General features: G+C 34.3%; 1 protein-coding gene across 1 annotated transcript in view; it reads right to left on the reverse strand.

Moving 5' to 3' along the window:
• The window catches only part of MANEA (mannosidase endo-alpha), a 204,858-nt gene extending 193,424 nt beyond the window's left edge, over window positions 1–11,434 (reverse strand). The window contains exon 1 of the mRNA XM_068677919.1: window positions 11,295–11,434. The gene's annotated coding sequence lies outside the window, so the exon portion shown is untranslated. The remainder of the gene's footprint in view (window positions 1–11,294) is intronic.
• Between the last annotated feature and the right edge of the window lie 10,025 nt (window positions 11,435–21,459).

Raw genomic sequence — 21,459 nt, forward strand, 5'->3', positions numbered from 1 at the left:
AGGGTCCATCCGTCAGGAGCAAACTGCTCCAGCACGGGTCCTCCACAGGTGGGTGGCAGCTCCGCCCAGATCCCCTGCTCCTGCGTGGGCTCTTCTCCACAGGCTGCAGCTCTGACCCAGGGCCTGCTGCTGCAGGGGCTCTCCATGGGCCACAGCCTCCTTCAAGCCACATCCCCCTGCTCCACTGGGGCTCCTCCATGGGCTGCAGCATGAAGGTCTGCTTCATGTGGGACCTATGGGCTGCAGGGGGACAGTCTGCTCCACCAGGGGCCTTTCTGCAAACCATAGGTGAACCACTGCTGCGTGCCTGGAGCACCTCCTTCATTCCTTCTGCACTGACTTTGGGGTCTGCAAGGCTGTTTCTCACTCCCCTTTCTCTCCCAGCTAATATTGGGCAGCAGGGTGTGGTTTTTTTTTTTTTTTTTTTTTTTTTTTTTTTCATTTTCTTAAACTTGCTCTTACAGAGGTGCAAACAACATCTCTTATTGGCCTGGCTCTGGCCTGGCCAGTGGCATGGCCCTTATCTAACGTGGTGGGGCTGCTTCTGGATTCTTCTCACAGAAACCACCCCTGCAGCTCCCCGCTACCAAAACCTTGCCGTGTAAACCCCCTTCAACAGGTCATATCAGTGTTATTTTAGATTTGCACCTCAAATGCACTCCTGCCTGTTGGAGCTCAATTTTAAGACTCTCTTTGAGAAAAACTAAGCAGTCTCGAGGATGTGGCTTTTCATGTGTAGAGTTTTAAGACACTTTAAGAAACACTTGATTACATAAAAAATCATTGGACCATATTTATTCTTATTGTGATAGGTACTGTGTGGAAGACTATACTCAGCCTTAATGCAGCATGCAATGCATGTGGCTTTGCAAACTACTGTAGGAGTCCAAGTTGTTATGCTTATTTTTCTTAACATTATGAGAGGATTGTCACTTGCACTTTTGAAGTTTCCAAGAGTCCTCTAACATTTTCCTTTGGACATTTTGGATGATACCTCTATGTTTGATAAAGTTCACTACTTCTGAAATAAAAGGTTTTCATAGTCACTGTTCAAATTTTTGTCTTGATTGAAAAGATTTATTTAAAATCCTTTATCAGTCCTAAAATATTTTATTACTCCTAATGAGTGATGTGAGATGACAACTGGTACATTCTAGTTATATTTTCCAGTCTTGGGAATTACAATAATTAAACCTTCCAACATCATTCATTTTACTTTACCATAAATTCCAGATTTCTGGTAGAACTTTGTTATCAAAGAGTCCAAAACTTCATTAAAATATATATAAAACTGAATATCAACAACCGGATTACAACTTCTTTAGCAAAACTTGCTAGCAGTACCGTGAAGTGAAAAGAAGTGGAAAGAAATCTCAGGGTACTAAGTATTTGACAGACTTAAGAAAATCTATATAAGAAAATTCAGAAAGTGAGAATGTTGAGTGAAATTCAAAACAACATTCAAGAGCATTCAAAATTGTTGAGTATATCAACACAGTTTGAAATTTCCTTATAACATCTAACATATTAAGCAATGTTTTTGACACTATGATTAGAGACTCGATCAGAACTCACCTGATGAAAACAGTTTTCGAAAGTGTCAAAAATAAGTTTAATGAATTCTCATGTTCTCTACTTGATAAAGTAAAAATAAATAAATAAAGTAAATAAAATAAAATAAAAATAATAAATAAAAATAAATAAAAATAAAATAAATAAATAAATAAATAATCCTGTCTTTTTTTCATTAAACTTTCATCTGAAGACTTGGCAGGTCTTATTGATTGAGGTGAAATCTTAGCAATATTAATTCTTATTTTCTAAAACATTATTTTAAAAACGGAGTTTCAAAGGCTCAAGGGGAAGTTTTATAGCAAAGTCTTTTAGATTTCCTTTGGGAGCTGAGGATATAAGAGTGCCCTTGAAAATTTTCCATTGAGAGTTAGTCAAAGTTGGAGAATATCCCAGAGTATCATCTCACTTGAAATCCTTTGGCTGCCCTACATCAGATGAGGGAACATGGGGGTGTGGACGTGGTATGTGTAAAACAAAGGACAGAATAACTTTCTGAAGTCATCCGAGATTGTAAAATCTGGTACTGACTGAAGGAGAAAATGTTTCAATTTAATTATTTATTAGAATTGTACTGAAAAGAAACATTGTATATGAATTTGGTAAGAATGCATAGAATGGGCTTGTCCAAAAACCACCATATGAAGAAGATAAAGTGAAACATCTCAAAATGCATGTATAATTCCAGATTTGCAAGCTGGTCTAAATTCATGCTGTTCCACGGGAGTCTGAGGGTTCATTCCTGTTCATCTCTGCTGAGAATTTGAGCAATTAAATGTACAAAGTCCTTGCAGTCATGTCAGATGTCAAGGAAGACATCTGTTTAAATGAAATCTTAGAGTTAGTGAAATCTTCCACATGCAGTTAAAGACTGGGCTGCCAAAAGGTTAAGTTAATGCACTTTATAAAAAAATCCACTTCATAGTTCAACACTCAAGGAGTTAAAAATGGATTAAGAGTTCATGACAGGTCTAAATGCTACTGAGGGCTGGGGAAATGCCAGAGAGGCACTCAGGAATTTGCTCCTGTTGCAGGACTATCAAGGGGCTGATTAAGCTTCCCAAAGTCTCAACTTTCTCAGGTGGTCTGTAACCAGCATTAAATCTAAAGCTTTAAAATGTTGCAAAGGTCAAAACAGTTCAGGATAGATGCCTTCAAGATTTAAGAGCAACAGTTTATAAAGGAAATCTAGTGCTAGAGTCAGATCTGGACAATAGTATGCCAGGAATATCAGTCTGCTTGAATTACAAGCAAGTTCTTGGATTTAGTTGGATAGAGAATATATACCTATGGGAAGAGATGACTAGCCTGTCAATAGTATGAAGGATGTTCATTATGCTTGTTAGTGAGCAGTATTTTTTTTTATTTTTTTTTACTTTTTTTAGCTTTCATTCTCTTCAGGTCAGGTTAAAAAAAAAAGAAGAAAAAAAACCGACACACACACACAACATCATCAACAATATGCTCCTGTGGGAGGGCTATTTTTTAATGGAGAGCTTAAGAATGAGAATGATTTAAAATACAGATTAGAGAGGATCAGCAGCTGCCATCAGGATGCCACAGTAGAGTAACACAGACTGGTAAACACGTAGTGAATTGTTAACGTGTCTTAAGAGGAGCAAGTGACAGAAGCTAATTCTGCTCCAATGTATCTGCACTGATTCAGCTAAACCCTGTTGCATTACAGGAGGTGGATGTGTGAGAACCAAAGACTAATTAGGGGAAACAGATTAGCTTTTTAAGTTGGCCACATGGTATCCTCCCAGTTCCTGCACAGTTATGGACCCATGCTGTTCATTGTAAGATATTTTTTTTCCCCGCACTTTTCTGTTCTTTTTTTTTCTTTCCTCAAAAATAAATAAATAAATAAAAATAATAAAGTAAAATAAAATAAAATAAAATAAAATAAAATAAAATAAAATAAAATAAAATAAAATAAATCTCCCAAATGCTAAGCTTCATTAGGACTGTTTGATCAAAATCACATCACAATCAAATTAATCAAGGTAGACTCAATATAGAATTAAAATTTAAGCATCAGATTAATTATAAAAATAATCTATCTTTATAAATTTTAAGAAGATTGCTATCTACTTGGATATAAATTCTAATTAGATAATTTGATCAAGGCAATCAATACAATAATTTGAATGTTTAATGCTGAAGCTAAATTATTATCTAATTTTTAAGTCACAATTTCAAGGATAATGTCAAAGCTTCCTATTTAGAATTTTACTTTTTTTTTTTTTTTTTTTTTTTTTTTATGGTAGTTAACCCTTTCCACCCCAGGAGAATATATTAAACAAAAGTTCATAAATTTTCACATGCAGAAAGTCGTGGAAGAAAGTCCTAATCCTTGTAGGGCTTTAAATACATAAAACATAACATACTAATAAGGGTAATTCTGAATAAATAAATAAATAAATGAGATTAAATATAAAACTTTTGCTTTTCATGCCTTCACCAATATAAAACTTCAAGAGGTCTATGAATGAGTATTCAACAAAAATGCTTGGAAAATTCTAGCAAGCTATTTAACATTTATTCATCTGCAAAAGGGAAAATAAGTTCAAATTTATAAATAATATACATACATCAAACTCCTCTGAAATAACATTTTTCCCTTTGGATATGTCAAATAGTTTATTCTTCTGGAAAAAGAATGTCTAACATTGAAACAATTGCATATTTCCACTCTGTTTTTCTCAATGTATAATAATGTAATATGATACTGGAAAAATTTGAGCTGGACAGAATAAATTAATTTACTAATAAAAATGCCATTTCAAAAAGACAAATAAAAATATTTTGCTTAATAAAAGCATCTGGTGCTTCAGTATTTATATTTTCTTTATTTATGTTACATTAGACCTCAGCTTGACCAAAGTTTATGAATATGCTTTTCTCTACCCCACAAAATATTTTATTTTGTAATTCTGGAGAGGGGTTATAAATTTCCTATGCATCAACAGTTCTTGCTCAGCTTTAATTTAAGACCTTTAATGCTTTGAATTAGTTCATGACTGTAAAAAAAAAGTAGTAAAACTATTAGAAAAATGGAAGAATGATTGTGAGGTTCCTATTGTCAGTATATTACAGTTTGTACGAATACATATACTATATACAATATATATAGAATAATGCTAATTGTTTTTACATATATTGAAAGAGAAACATTTACAGTATTTTTTTATTACAAGACAGTATGCTAGTTCTGTTCAAGAGATTGTGTCAAAAAAAAAAAGGAAAAAAACTTTTTTCCCCCCTTTGAATGTTGTATTTCTTTATTTACTTATTTATTTTAGTGCTACAATTATCAATAGTTACTTTGTATTTTTAAACTAGAAACCAACTTTTCTGGTGCATTGACCTTATCCCAAGACTAAAGTTTTGTAGACAAATATCACAAGAGGCATCCCCAAGAGTTGAAAATATAAGGGTGTTCTATAGTTATTTATATTTTTAAGATTGTGTAGATGTGCACAGGTATGCATATATACATATATATAACATGACAAATCTTTCAAGGCAGTGGAAATATAAATCCATGTATTCATCCTGCTTAGGAGGTACTTAGAATTCTGTTTGAAAATGTAATTTTATCTTTATCTGTTTACTAATTTGCAAATGGAATAGTTACAAGAAGACTTTTATATTACTGACATAAACAAACATATTTTTTTTCCTTTCTTTTTGGATATATTGTTTTTATTTTATACAAATTCCTTTAATAGTGCTATTCCACTTGCTTCTCTATTATATTGAAAGATGCAAGAAGGTAGAATAAAATCCATTCAATACAGATAAATGTAGTATTAGTAATGATAAATAAGAATGTCTTGTATATAGCTAACAGACATTCCTTTGTAACCCTTTCATTGTAAGCCAGAGAAATAAGAGCAGTTCCGTAATAAACTCTAAGAAAGGTTAATGAGTCTGCCTTCAGTGAATCATGAGAGGGAGTAGAGAATGACTTTCTGTGTGAGAGGGATAAGTCACAGAAAATGTCTTGCTACTAACTCCTTTTAGAATTAAAATCTCCTTTTTGAATTAGCAGACAGAAGTTGAAACCCTTGCACAGCAGTGCAAGCTGTAAAACAGTGGTGCTGTCACATGTAGTAAGGGAAAATTGTCAGCCAGCCATAACATTATGTCTAAAATATTCTACCTCTAATATAACTTCAGAATTTAACACCATCACTCAAGAAATAATCACCTACAATTAGTAACTAAATTGAATGGTGTTTTATACAACTTCTGATTCATATTGCAATGTGTAGGTAATTTTATTTGGATCAGTGTCCCTAACTTGATTTAAAACTTTAATTATGGAAATATTATTTGCCCTCCATTTCCCCTTTAAAAATGTACTGAGTCCCCTGAAAGCTTTATTTTCTTGGTAATAGAATTTAATCTGAGGTTAATGACACATAAATTGTACCTGAGTAGTTAATTTAGTATTTAATTCACATTTTTTTCATTTAATTTGGTTATAAAAGACTATGGTAGAACTGAACTAAGCCACTGTGCTTTTTAATGTTATTTTACCTTTGATCTACTTAACATTAAAAAACAAAACAACAACAAAAAAACCCTACCTTTTTCTGAAAGCCTGTGACTTTAATAATAGCAATTCTAAGTTTATAAGGAAAGTTCCTTGCTTCTTGAATGCAGCTCTATGCATGCTCACAGGATTATGTTTGTCTCTGCTTTGCACCGTATACGGGATTTAGTTGAGTGAGAAGCTTACCAGAAAAACAAACAAACAAACAAACAAACAAACAAAACATTGTGGAGGAAACTATATTCTTGAGAATTTTTTTCTTGTAAATTAACAAGTTCTAGCTCATTTTTTGTTGCTATGAAGCTGCTCATATATATATATATACATATATATGAAGGTATGCATATGTACATGTTTTTGTGTACTATGTAGAGTTACAGTGAAGACAAGCTTTGTTTCCCAAGAAAACACTAATTTACAAAATGTCAGAGACAAATGCAGCTTAGGGCTGTTTGATATATGATCAGCAAGGGAAAAAAAGGAAAGAACAAAACAAACAAAAAAAACGTAGCCATGATTAGCTTACTGGTAGGCACCTCTTGACTACTAGTGGCTGACTACTGTAGCTCTCTATCTTTGCTGTACGTCTATATATACATGTATTCATCACAAACTTCCTATTGGTGCATTTTTGCTGCTTAATTGTGGTTTGTATGTCACATGCAAGAAAACAGTTCCTTGATCTCACTGTGCTCTTTGTTGCTAACATAATACAATAAATAAATAAATTACAAATACTAATAAGCATAGACAGTTGTAGCACAGGTGGATGAGCTGTTGCTTGACACAGCAGGAGGACTGGAGCAACAAAATCATGGATTTGAGACAGAAATAGAAAACAAGCCCTCTCAGGAGTGCAAGAGACAGAGCTGCTCCTCCAGAAATCTTTCCTGAGCACTTCTGGGTGCTCCCTAACTCCTGTAACAGAGTGCATTAGTGAGTCTGCTGTCCCAGATTTAGATCTCCCACATGCTGCTTGATGTGGAGGGAGACACACTGGCTTATTAAAGCAGTAAAGAAGATAACCAGAAGTAAGAAAGGGGCAGCTGGCCATTCTCTACCACAGTTTTTTTTCATCTACATAGGCTCTATCATTCTCTTTTAAGATGGGTGAGACATATTGAGACTAGAAAGTGGGCACTGCCCCCAGATAAGACCAGACAGATTGGCAGTATGGCTAATTGCTGAGGATAATGCCTGGGATGATCATGGTCTGACCTACCCTCTGAGAAGCCAGAAACAAGTACTGCATGAACGGCAAAGCCCAGGAATCCCAAAATTCAGTCAAGGTCTATGTCTGACAGGATGAGTCAGAGGAACTGCTGAAACTGCTAAAGAAGTCTGTGAAATGATGTTGAATTCATCAGCTTCACTCAGCCCTTAAGAAACTCCAGCTTCCTCCACAGAAGAAGAAAAAAATCATAGAAAATCATGCTTTGAGTGGAAAGCTTTGAATGGGGGGTGGGGGGTTGTTAAATCAACCTTAAACTATTTGCAAAGTTGATAAAATCAGAAAAAAGGAGGAAATGTTCAAAATGAATAGGGGATTTAGACAGCAAAACATTAATAGAAGAACTAAAACACTGTATCATTGTCTCAGGAAAAATAAAGGCAGGCTAAAAGAATTAAAATAACACTTTGCAGGGCTAGCCAAAAAGATTATTTCAAGAGATCTCTAGAAGATCAGTCACGGAAAACCCCAGCGCACAGACCCAGAATACATTATCAAGATCTGGAGGAACATGTGGGATAAGTCAGCTGAAATGCACAACTTCAGTTGAATTCAATTGGATATTCAATAACAGGAAAATATAAACACAAATAACAAAAATGACTAAGAAAACCTTTAAAAACAAAGAATTGGAAAGCACCCAGACCAGATGTCTTCTGTGGCTTTGGTTTAACTGCTTTACTCTGATACAGCCACTATTTCTGTGCATTTCATAAGAAGAAAAATTGTTGAAAGGATGACATGCAGCTGAAGAGTGGTAGTAATGAAAAACAAAAGCGTGGATCAAGTTAGTGATTTCTAACAACTAATCAGTCACATGTATCTCTTTCCTTTCTTTTCCCTTTCTCAGAAACTGCTAAGGTTGTTTTTATAATGTCAGAATTTGAACTCTGATTGACATTCAACTTAGGATCAAAATGTAAACAAATGAAAAACAAAAGACATCAAAACTCTATTTCTGACTGACTTCTGGTTTCAAACATTATTCAGTCCAAGTCAAGAAATTACAGCTGGAAGAGACTTTTCATAAATCCCAGCAAAAGATCAGATTCAGTGGTCATCAGGACTGCAAGTGCTTCAGCCTGCACCTGGCTGTGTTCAATTCACCAGAGAGCAGCAAGAGCTGTGAGACACCTTTTCCCCTCCCAGAAAAGGCAATATCTTTCTGGGGAGATATTGTCTTGTAAACTGTCATTTTGTCCTTAAACACTGCAGCAAAACAGGAAACATACTTAAAAATCTTGATATTCCTAGATTCATCTCAGCTTTCTGAGAGTCTGAGTGCATGTACATCCTTTGTTTCTGCAGAAAGCGTCTCATATTTCTTAGTATACGCGACTTCACTCTTAAACAATGCAGAAATTTAAAGTTAAAAGCATGCAAGATTAATCTAGGGATGCAAAATTTGGCATCCTTGGTTTCAAAGCCAGAAATAATGTTACTAAATCAGGAAATTAAAACAGTAAAATATGCTCCTTATTACCTTGCTGGCATCAAAGCGAGCTGCCATTTAAGGTCCTCAAGATACATAGTGGCCCTAAACAACAATGAAACAATTCAGCTGAGCATTTTTCTCTCTTCTGGATGCCAGCAGTTAGAATAGGACCTAAAATTACTGCAAGAAACAGTGTACCTATATCCTTTCTCCCCACCACTAATGCTGTTTCTCAGAACTACATTTACCCTCTGTGTTCAGCAAGTTTCTCTCTTGTTTTTATTTTAACATGTATTGTAGCTGTGCTGACCTGCAATTCATTGGTTTCTAGCTTTCACAGACATTCTTATTTTTAAAACAAAACAAACAACAACAACAAAAAAAAACAAACAATTGTATATGTTTTCCAGCTCACATGCCTCAATAACATTTTCATGATACAATAAGACATATCATAAAGAGTATTTTCTGAATATGTCTATATGTCTCATAAAATGCTAAGCCTTTAAGTTTGTCTATAATTTTTTATATTATAATGGCATAATATTAATCAAACAACAATCTAATCAGTGAAAACACTTTTTTTTCAAACAAGTTTCTTTAAAATTTTAGGAATTCATGGGCATAGTCTAAAAGATGACACAAAATTTTGACTACAGCACTATCAGTAACATTAATATGAAAACTGTATCAGAAATCAAGAAGAAACTGCATCAGCCAGCTCGTGAAATCCAAGTGGATACTATATTATCTGGAAGAACATTACCTTTTCAGCTGTCTTCTAAAACCAGGCTCAGGAAAAACTGTCAACGTTAAAAAGGATGGCATGCGATCAGTATGTATGAAGTTTACTTTATGAAGTTTTACTTCATAAAGTTTATCCACTGAAAATTAGCTTTAGAGATGATAGTGCCTCTTAGATGCACAGAAGCTTTAGGAAGCTGATGCATATTCTGCTAAATGATCCAGAACATAACTATTTTAAACTGTTATTTTGATATAGATTTGCAAAGCCAGGCTCTTCACACAAATTCACTGGAACACCGTGTTTTGAAACAAAACACAAATACAAAAAATGCAATTTGTATAGTGAGATTATGTTTCCAATGGGTGCTGGAAATTCAGGATGAAATACTGTGCAAGTAAACATAAGTCTTCACTAGAACCTATACAGCTAATACTACCTCCTGCTGCTGTGTGGTGAGAGCATGGGCATGAAACATTACTTGAAATTTTAACCTTGTGACCACCTAGACTACTAGATTATGTACTGTACTGGCTAAGAAACCAAAAAGGCCATGCCTGAGAGACTGTATGAGAGATTTACCTGCCCTAACACACTTATACTATGATTTTAGAAAACCTAAAGCATTTTCAGTTTATAACTGAAACTCCAAACCACACTAGATGGCAACTTAATCTCCACCACACCCTGCCCCACCCACTTGTCCATTGAATGAACACTTGTCATATGAGAAACATATAAAAATTAAAAAAAAAAAAATCCACTTCCAAATGTTGAACCTTAAGATAGATGAAAAGATTCAACCTTTAAAAATAAAACAAACACAAAAATGAAGAAACAAACAATAAACATCCAACAAACAAAAACATGGGAAGCAACTGCCTAAATTGGCTTAACAATTGTGCTCAAGAATATTGGCTATTTGGATAATTTGGCTATTTGGTGGCTATTTCCATCAGAAGTCAAGCTTGCCTTCTGATAACAAAGTGGTGTTATTTTGAAAAAAAAAAATCTATACTGGAAGAACATGTTGACATGCTGAAGATTACGCCACTTCAACTTCTAGATGAAACACTGCTAATTTGTACATAATAACCCTGGTCCATGAAGGTGTGATGTGAAATAATAGTGATCACAGTGTAAGGATACCCCTCTAGTTACATTTGAAACATTTATTTAAAAGCATAGGAAATATGCCTGTTTATAAAACAATGTAATAAAGTACTGACTACATTTAAATCTCAAACATCTTTTCTTAGCATTACTCATTCAAGCAAAACTGATTGATTTCAAAAAGTATTTTGGCTGGGTACAAAGCTATAGACTCTGTAAATATCTAGCCCTATCAAGGTGAGGAGGCAGATTGCTACAGCAAACATAATTAAAATCTCAAAACAGAGAATAATTTGGCTAGTAAATTTTAACTTATCAGTAGAACTACATCAGGAAAAAATGAAACGAACTCTCTCTCTAACACCTGAATATACTCCCAAACCAGCTAAATAGAAAAGGTGTTGGGGGTGGGGGTGGGGGTGAGGGAGGGAAAAAAATTCTCCAAGGTTAAAGATTTATAATGAAAACAAAAATAAATTGAATTCAACAGTTTGCTAACTGCAACCAGTTAACCTTATACAGATATATAAATTATATTAAAAATAATAATAATAAAAAAAAATACAGACAAGAAAAACAGACAGATATCTAAGGGAATAGACAGAATTCTCACTGGCAATAGTTAGCCACTCACCTTTCTCATCCTGTTAAGCAATTAAGATGCTATTATGTTAAATCACAGTGCCAGTGACTCTTCCTTTGTCTCAGCTTAGATGAATAAATGAACATGGACTATTCTTCAGTTCTCTGCCTTTTTTTATTTACTGCCTATGCACAGCAGGTTGGCAGATCGTGTGCAATAAGTGTTAATTAAAGCTTCTGACATATTTTTACTTTTACTTTCTCCCCCCCTCCCTCCCAGTAGCATTTTAGGATCCTCCACATTATCAGCCAAATGCTACAAAGAAGTTCATATGCAGTACTGTAATACTGCAGTATTCATACTGGAAAAACAGTCATTGAAGTCTTTGAGTATCAGCATGTTGCTTAAAGGTACTTTCTTAAATGGGACTGATGGAGAGAGGTTGAAAATCTGGTAGATAGATAGATAGATAGATATTTCCATAATTGCATCCTGAGATAAAATAGGCCATACATACAGTTTTTAATAACTACAGTCTTGGTACTGACCACAGTCCGACAGCAAAAGCATTAATTTGAATCATAGAAGATACTTTATCCTGTCTCTGTGCTAGTGAATGTTTATTTACACAAAACATATAGATCCAACATGACAGATAACTGTATCACAATGGTCTGGGGGTTAAAGTCACCTGCCTCTGAAAAGAAAAAATTGAACTTCTTTCACTTACGTTTCAACAAAGCATCATCATCACTCCCTAGTATTTCTTTTTGCTTGCTGCTCATGACTCACACCCACTAACCAGCTGGCTTAGCAAAAACCATTCTCCACTAAAAATTTCAGCAGAACTGGTATGTTCATGTTAAAAAAAAAAAAAAAAAAAAAAAAAAAGTCTAGCTATCATGAACATGCATCCATAAAGGCAAAAAACCACATAGTACTGTTGAGAAAGTGACAACGTTTAGATAACATTTCTTAGAGGTTATCATAATCCTAGATTATCTCCTTAAGCACTAAGTACACATACAAAATTCTATATTTTACTGATACTTTGACACTAAAATAATTTCTGATTTACTAAGACTGCTGTTAGTTTTAAACAGGCTGCAGCTTTTTTGTCATTCATTGAATGTGAAATGATTTGGAACTTCATTTTGTTTCACCAGAGCTGAGAGCCAGATTCACCTAGCCAAGGACAGCATGAGGGTTGTGTCAACACAGAAAGCTCAGAAATTGTCACCACCATAACAAAATAACAAAAGTTTTGACGGTACAGTGTCCAGCTGACAGCAGAGAACAGAATACATTTTCAAGCATCTGTAGTTCTCACTAAAAGAGAAAAAAAAAAAAAAAAGGCTCTGTCAGATTGCAGAGGCAGCTGAAGGGATTATTTTCCTGCAAATCTTTGCCCTGCCCACCTTCTGCTTCACATTCCTATCTAACATATTAGTGCAAGCAGCTGATGAGGGTGGTGGGAGAGTGTCATGTGAGTGGGATGAATGAAAGTCAGGGAGATTTGCCTTTCTTTGCAGTTTATGAAGAGGTTGTTTATGTTGTTTTTGTACTAAGTGCTATAGAGGTATATAGTGGGGAAGGAAAGTCTAAAACATTCTGGAAAGAAACCAGAAGGTTGAAGTTACAGATCTGTGTATGCTAGTACTTCCTAGTGATGTTATGAATTTGGTTGGGAGAAATTAGGTTTTGTCAGAATTTGGATGATGGAGATGGTACTACTAACTGCAAAGAGATCAGGAGAGTCTGTAAAGTATTTTGTTGATAAACCATGGATGACCATGGAGATATAATTTCTGTCTGTAAACTTCAGGATGCACTCTCTTCTGTCTCTGTGTTCATTTTCCGGTCTGGTTACCATAATAGTGCTGTTGTTATCTAGTATATGCTTAATAGATTTCTATTAGAGACAGGGAGGGAAAATACTGTTGACATACCAACTGCAACTAAAATTGACACAAATTGATAATACCAATATAAATTCTTAATGCTGCTTCTGGTTTTAGGGTTAATAAAAATGTAATTGTGACTCTAGTGTCAACATTTTTCTCTTTGGATATTATATTTAGATTACATTCAATTAAACCTGTTTTTAAGTACTGCAAGTTGAAAAATCTGTTTCAGATTTTCATCAAATTTTTTAGAGAATGGGGTTTCTGTTTACCTGCTGTAAAGAGAAGAAGAAAAAAAAAAAAAGTGATGGCTGACTTTAGAGTCTCTGTAGAGGCTTAAGCCTTTTCATTTTATTCAGTTTTGCCAGGAAGCAGATACTATATGCATACTCCTTGTTTTTCTAAGTGCCAACTTCAAACTCTCTGGAAGTTTGCCTTTTGCCACCATTCCATTTCAGCACAATCCATACTCCTGGAACTGCAATCAGACTGAATCAGGAAGTGCTAGCAAAGAAGTATTTTTGCAGTATGTATTCATGGTGTGACAGCAGAATAGGAAAGAAAGCTCACAGCTAAGCCTTCCAACAATTCCTACTGAATTGTGCTTCTCTGAATTTAAGTCCACAGGTGCTTACTTAAATGCAGAAATCTAGAACTGCATGAATAATGTTTCTCTCTCTTTTTCTTGGGGGCTGAGAAATTTTAGATAGATGCCTAATAGAACTAGTGGAGACTTTTGAGTTGCTAGACACATTTCTTCCTGGCTTTTGGAGCTGCATTTTTACAATATACTTGAAAATAAGATTGCAATTGCAGGTTAAATCAGTTATTCAAATAATGCATAACATACTAATTCAAAGCTTCTTTCTCAATTTATACCACTGTGTTTGCATATATTCACATGAAATTGACACATTAAACTGCTTGAATATACTGCTTGAATAAATTAGTCCTCTAAAGAGATAGCGTAGCATCTGTTCAATATTGAGGTTTTATGCTCTGAACAATGAAAAAAATCAAAACCAAACATATATTTTTAAAAAGACTAAATATACTTTGTAGGTATATTCATAATCAAAAATAAACTTTATAGGTACTTTTATAATCACAAATAAAAGCATTCTGAAAACCATAACACACACATTTAAATTGCACTTGTAACACATATTCCACTCAGTGAGATAAGATTCATGAATTTCCACCAGAGAATAATTCCTTTACTTTCTTTATTAATAAGTAATGCAGAACAATGATTTTCATTTGTCAGTTTTGCCTTAAAAAAAAAAAAAAAAGGACTCTAAGATGATGTTAAATATCTATTTTGATTAATTCAGTGTCAATTCTCACAACTTGTAAAAAATATTTTGAAGACAGCTATGTGTAAACTTGTTATTTTTTTTTTATGAACATCAGAAAATTAAAGTAAGACTTGTGTCTTTTTTTAATCTATTAATCTTCCCCCCCCCCCTTTTTTTTTTTTAATATTATTGAGGCATGTAAATTATAAATGGTCTAAAAATACTTCATTTGCTACAAACACAGCTACATTTCCTGTGTTCTCTTAAAGCTAGGTATGAAATACTTCAGTAATTTATGTCTCCTGAGTCCTCCAAAGCACAGTTTGGACTGAGTCTATATGACAGCTTTCTTGATTGTGAACGCAGATGTCACTAACTCTTTAGACTACTTATTTCTTTCACATGATATGTTACAACTTGAAGCCCCTGAACTGCTTATTGTTAATATTATAAGCAGCACAGAATGTGCACTTGACTCATGCACTTGTCATAAAGGAAGCTTGCAGTGCATTTATTCCTCGAGTTACTGCAGGCATTACCAATTGTGTTTCCCTATATATAAATATATATATATATATAAATCATCTCTATAAATACAAATTATTTAGGTTCCAAAGGCATTTGTTGAAGTCAGATGGATTCCAGTCTTGTAACATTAACAGCAATGAAACAAGACATTAATGATTGAAAATATGCATCATGAGTATAATTTACAAGTTTCTTGTTAATTTCATCCAGTATCTATTCTACAATGTTAATGTGTAAAGCATTTAAATATGAATATATACAGGGAAGAAAAAAGAAAAAAAAAAAAAAAAGAAAAAAAATCAAGAATAATATATCATTCATTATTTATTTGCATTGAAACATATATAGTTATTTTGTTTTTCAGCTCGTGTTTCCATTGGGCATGCCCTCATGCAACATGCCAATTAGAATACTTGTTTTACAAAATTTGTCACCTTATTTCTTCAAATGTGAACACACTGTCAGGTAGTGCACATCAGCTAGACTGACTACGAAGTGTGTTATCCTGGGCTGTGCTACGAAGCAGCAGATAGAGCTGGGAGCATCTCTCCCAGCTAAAGTGATTGGAGCTGACTTGCACTGGCTGAGGAGCCAGGCTTTGCATTCTCTAACTGTGAAAAATGGACCTTAATGACCATCATTTAGTCTGTTTCAAACTTGGAATATAGAACTCTCTTCAGAGTTAATTACTGTGTGATGTGGTGCACTGTGTTAGGTTTTATTGCTTTATTCATGTAATTTCCATGTGTGCTAGCTTTCTTATCTTTCTTATCAAAAATGCTTAAAATATTAACACTATTAGTTACCTTATTTTCTTCTGTAGTTTCTGGCTATTAATTGGAGTCCAGCCTCAAGTTTTCACAATAAAACAGTACTTTATTTTTCACAATATTTACAGTATTGTGAAAACAGTATTGTTTTCACAATATTCATAGTATTTATTTTTCACTATAAAACATTACTTTAAAAGGCCCACCAAAGCAAGTAAAATTAATAAAGATAATATACTATGTTACAAAAAGTATCTGGTGGCAGAAAAAAACCCAGTTTATTGTTTCCTGGTGAAATTTCTCTCTTCCTAATAAATTGCTGGTTATTGTTATAAAGATGTGAGTTCTCAATGGACAAATTCAGAATTAATTCTTTCCACTACTGTTCCTGCTTCCTTAATTTGTTATAGGTAATATGTAATCTATAATATGTAATACATAACCTGTGGGATGTTTAGTTTTCAGTCCTTCTAACAGTTTAAGATGTTGGAGGTGCCTGAATCAGAATTAGTTGGCTCACCAGTTTCCAGCATTTGGGTATATTCATAAATAGGACAGACATTATAACATGTTATAATTCTTCTTTGTTTCATGGATCTTACCTTCCTTCTGAGCTAGTCTGGAATTGAAGAAAACAACAACAACAACTTTATTGAGTGTTAGCCATCATTTGTTTCCTGTAGGAAGTTTTTTAAGATTTTTTCCAGTAATAGTTTTGGTTCACAGTCGGAAGACTTGCTTTGGCTCTCTAGTTTTTGATTTAATACTTGGAGAAAGTTGTGATCTGATAAGCATAACTAATTTAGGAATGACAAGGGAGGTCAGAAATGACCTGACTGAACTTTATTAAGGAAATAATGGATGTTGTTAAATAAAGCCAAATTCCCCAGCCTACTATATTGTAAAAATCTAAGATTCTAGCCAGAAACAGCAGTACTTACTGCTTACTATAGCAGTATGAGAACAAGATTAATTCCCTTAAAAATTTCACAGAATCAAAGACTGGTTAAGGTTTGAAGGGATCTCTGGAAGATGTCTGGAAGATGTTTTCCAGGGAAACCTTCTATTGGCAAAGACAAGCTGCTGATTCCTATTTCTGGATGACAAAAAAAAAAAAAAAAGAGTCTGTTTTGTCTTAATCTACTACTTCAGAGCATTAACTGGAATTTAATTTAAGAAGCTCTCATTCCAACTGACACAGTCAGAGAAGAAAAGCAATGTGATTGAATGGTATTTCAAGAATAAATAGGATTTTAGAGACCAAATGAATGAGGTAGAATAGTGGCATTGGCTTTGGTCATGTTCTGTCTTTGCTACAGTTTCCTCATCAGTCTCTACTCCTCCTAGCAAAAGGCACAATGCTTTTGTGTTGGTGTTGGATCAGATTTGCAAGGTCCTAGAACAGACATTGGAAAAACACCTACATTATACATATTTTTAAAAAAGCTAGGGATTAAAATCATATGATGATTAAATTTCCTCTTTCAATCAAACCTGAATTCATTTTCATGGGACAAGAAGGAGCACTTTTCTAGTTTTACAGAAAAGCTCTTTGAAAAAACAACAACAACAAAAGAAATATGTAAAAGATTTAACATCTGCTCACAAGTCATCCCCAAGCAACTCTTAGAATGAAGAGTACTATATACTCTACAAGAACCACTGTCCCATAGATTATATTCTGTTAGATTATGTGTTTATTAGCACATCCTTCTTTCTGATCATTCAAACTGATACTGACAATAATTTTTTTTGAGTTTTCTGTTAGTGTACTTCTATACTTTTCTGCTCTATTCATTATTTTGTAGAGGCTGATCAAGCAGCCTTCTAATCCTTTCAGTTAGATTTCATTCCCCTTCAAATCCTGCATCCAAAAAAATAAAAGTAAAAAAAAAATCAGCAAATGTTTCAGAAGATAAGGAAAACAAACAAACTAACTAAAACAACCACAGAGCTTTGGATTTCAATAAGAGAAACTAAATTTCACAAGAATTTAGAGGCTGCATTTTGAAAGCCTTATCTGAATCTGGTTAGTTCTTGCCCTATAGTACACCAAAGTTAGGTGCTTCCCAATCTTCTTGTGGAGGAAAAAAAGAAATGTAGTCATCCAACACTCCTTCACACACAGAAGGAATATGTGGAAGAAGACCATATGGTCTGAAAGGATTAATGAAAGTGTTATCATTCAACACAGATATCCTCAAGCAAACTCCATGAATGAATTATTAAATACAAAAAAAAATATAGCACCTGCTGCAGCAAAGCTAATGGTGCAAATCTTTTAAAAACAAGAACTAGCCTCGGGTATAATCCATTAATGTATTCTGCATCTAGAATTTTTAGTTTAGTTCTTAAGAAGTCACAGATTGGGCAGCAAATGCATTGATTAAAGTGTAAAGTACTTTCACTTGTATAGAGGATAGGTCTGACTGTGCTTCTGTAATGTTGCCAGTCTGTTGTTTATCTTTGTTCTGACTGCGTGGCTCTAAATCAAGATAAAAAGCAACTCAACATGAAGGAAAATAAAAAGAAGGTCATTTAATCACCCCGTTAGCTTAAAATGATTATTGATTCCTGGAGGTGATGTCTAATTCTGCCAGAAAATCCATTTCAGTAATGATTACTGCCCTCTGCTTTATCTATTATCCTGGAGGTTATTATAAGTGGGAGTCTCCAGGGAAGTATATAGGTTTAGACCACTAATATCATATTTAATATGTTTTTAACAGAACTGAGTTTCAGATTCTGGCCTTTAACCTACAAGTGAAGCAAAAGTAGACAGGAAAGTGTATTTCACTGTAGGTCTAATTATTATATATATACTCCACTGGGATGTGGTCAACACTTACATGATAGATAAATATCATCTGGGACAAAGGCATATTGAACTCTTCATCAGTCTGAATTACCAGGTGCAAACAGCTCTTGCAATAACATACTTAGAAAAATTGCAGTACACTTTTGAAATAGTTATTCAACTTCCTGTTGCACTTTCCCAAATACTGTTCTCATCCTATGACGTACATATCATGTTTTCCTTCTGGTTGCTCTTTCAAAATCACAATGATGTAAACTAACTGCTGTGGGAATAAAGAACTGCATACATACAGATACATCTGTACTACATTTATGTATATAAAGATGTCTCTAGCGTGGCTCATTCCAACTAGATTATGTAAATAATTAAGCTTACAAGGTGCACAGATAAAATTCAATGAATATTTAGTCAGAAAATCAGACTAAATCTTTTAATCTAGTCATCTTTTTTTTGATCTCAATTTCTCTATATACCTGAATTTTCAAGTATAAAAAGACATACAAAATGACACATAAAATGGCTTATTAAAAACAAGCTGTTTTGTTATTCCATGGACCACTTCATATTACTCTGTGTTGCGCAGTGCATATTGGCTTCCCCAACTTTGTGTACCAAAGGACCAGTATCAATCCTACAATTTTCCAGATCATAACACACTTTTCTCATCAGTTTTAAAACTAGAAAAATACTATCATTCCATGGATCAGCTGCAGGTTTTTTCCATCAACTTTTGGATTTGGAGACTACAAAAAGACACATTCTTGAAAATAAAATTATTCTGCCCCACTCTCTGTTCTTTTTTTTTTTTTTTTAAAAAAAAACTTTTTTTTTTTTTTAATGTTCTTTTAAAGAAATGTGTTTGAAAAAGTAAATTACAAAACTTGAATTCTGAATTTTAATTCCTCTAACAGTATTTAACATATTTTTTAAAAGCTTAATAAGAATAATAACTTAAACTATTTATCAAATTCATGACTGCTTCCTTGTTTACACCATGGTAAGTACCTTTACAATTAAAACAATAAAAATAAATCAAATCATTGCTTGATCTACCACAACTGACAGTTACTGTAGACTTGCACTTCTCAGGAGCAACATTTGACAACTCTTCTCTTTACTCCAAAGAAATCATAACCCAAGAAAGATTTTTGGTTTGGGAATTGCACAGCATTAGATATCACCAGATGTCCAGCATCAGTGAATGGAAGAAAAAGAGTTGCTGACCTGCAAGTTGTAGTCTTGACCTACTACAGATATGTGGGGTTTACAGAGCTTAGGACACAATCATATTTCTTTCTTTGGTATGTGCTCCCTATAGTCTTCTGTGAATTACAATAATAGCTAGCCCTTACATATCTTCCAGCATTTTGTGAAGACAATTTATTACTATTGTTATTTTACCCTGAAAAAATACATGGAAGATTACATGAATCTTTTCTTTTTGTTGTTGTTCTGATCCTCTCCCATTTCCCACAGGGAACAGAAATCTGATCTAGTCAATTATCTTGTCAAGGCATTCCAGCAATAATAAATAAGTGCAAGTAATCTGTCCTCCAAGACCTTGTTTGAGATGAGGTGTCATTCACACAAGCAATAAGCCCAAATAGTTATGCAAACACTAATAACTGCACGGATTTTAAGTGGTTTGTATATAGGGTAGTGCAATGCCACTACCTCTAGGAACTCAGCAAATATTTTTTAAAAATTTAGTATAATATTTGTCAGAAAAATGTTCTTATTTTTATCCTATTGATTTTTCTGTAAAATCACAGAATCACAGAATGGTTGAGGTTGAAAGGGACCTTCAGAGATCATCTAGTCCAACCCTCCTGCTGAAGCAGGGTTACCTCAAGCATGTTATATGGGATTACATGCAATCGGGTTTTTAGTATCTCCAAAGAAGGAGACTCCACAATTTCTCTGGGCAGCTGGTTGCAGTGCTGTCACCTGAACAATAAAGAAGTTCTTCCTCATAAGTTGATGAAACTTCCTTTGATTCCATTTATACTCATTACCCCTTGTTCTATCACTGACCACCACTGAGAAGAGTTTGGCCCCATCCTCTTTACATTGTTCCCTCAGGTATCTGAAGTGATTGATAAAATCCCTTCTCAATCTCCTTTTCTCTAGGCTAAACAGGCACAGCTCACCCATCTTTCCTCATAAGACAGATGCTCCAATCATCCTCGTGGCTCTGTTTCATGTGCTCAGAAATCCATTCTGAAACCCACCAGGTAAATCAGGAACAATTATTCATGTAACATGTCTAATTCAGCACATCTACAGAACTCTAATGCCTAACTCAGAAAGAGTTATTTAAACTCAATCAACAGGGCTTTGGTTAAAACAACATGGGAAACTCTTTCTCCCCTGTCCACCTGCATTGTATTCCCAAGGACATTTATTAACTGTTAGCTGAACGCAGACAGTACCCTAACACAGACACATTCTTCTGTGTCACCTTTCAGCCTGACCCTGAACACTGAGTTGATTTATGAATTCCAGGTATGGCATTGCAACTACAAACTCCTGACTTTGCTTGCTGATTCACTCTCTCTAGGTTCAAAAAGTCCATGTTGGATTTCTCCCTTAATTCCCCATTCAGAAAGAATGGGTTAGCCTATTTTTTCAAGATGTTTGTTGGCCAAAGCACTGCAGCCTGAAAGTCAGAAGTCTTCTCCATACTACAGGAAGAGAGAACATCCTCAAGGCTAAATTTCCTGACAATTTGATACTTCTCTGATACCCTCCCAACACTGCCAACAAACTGATGGACTTCCAGGAGAATGTCTGAAAAAAATGGCTCTTTATCAGGCTGTGGTTTTGAAGGCAGAAAGCAGCAACTGCTTTGCCAATGTAAGATAGCAGTGTCTCATTATCTTCTTAATTCTACATTTG

The sequence above is a fragment of the Anas acuta genome, chromosome 3 (genome assembly GCF_963932015.1).
Source record: "Anas acuta chromosome 3, bAnaAcu1.1, whole genome shotgun sequence".
Taxonomy (NCBI): domain Eukaryota; kingdom Metazoa; phylum Chordata; class Aves; order Anseriformes; family Anatidae; genus Anas; species Anas acuta.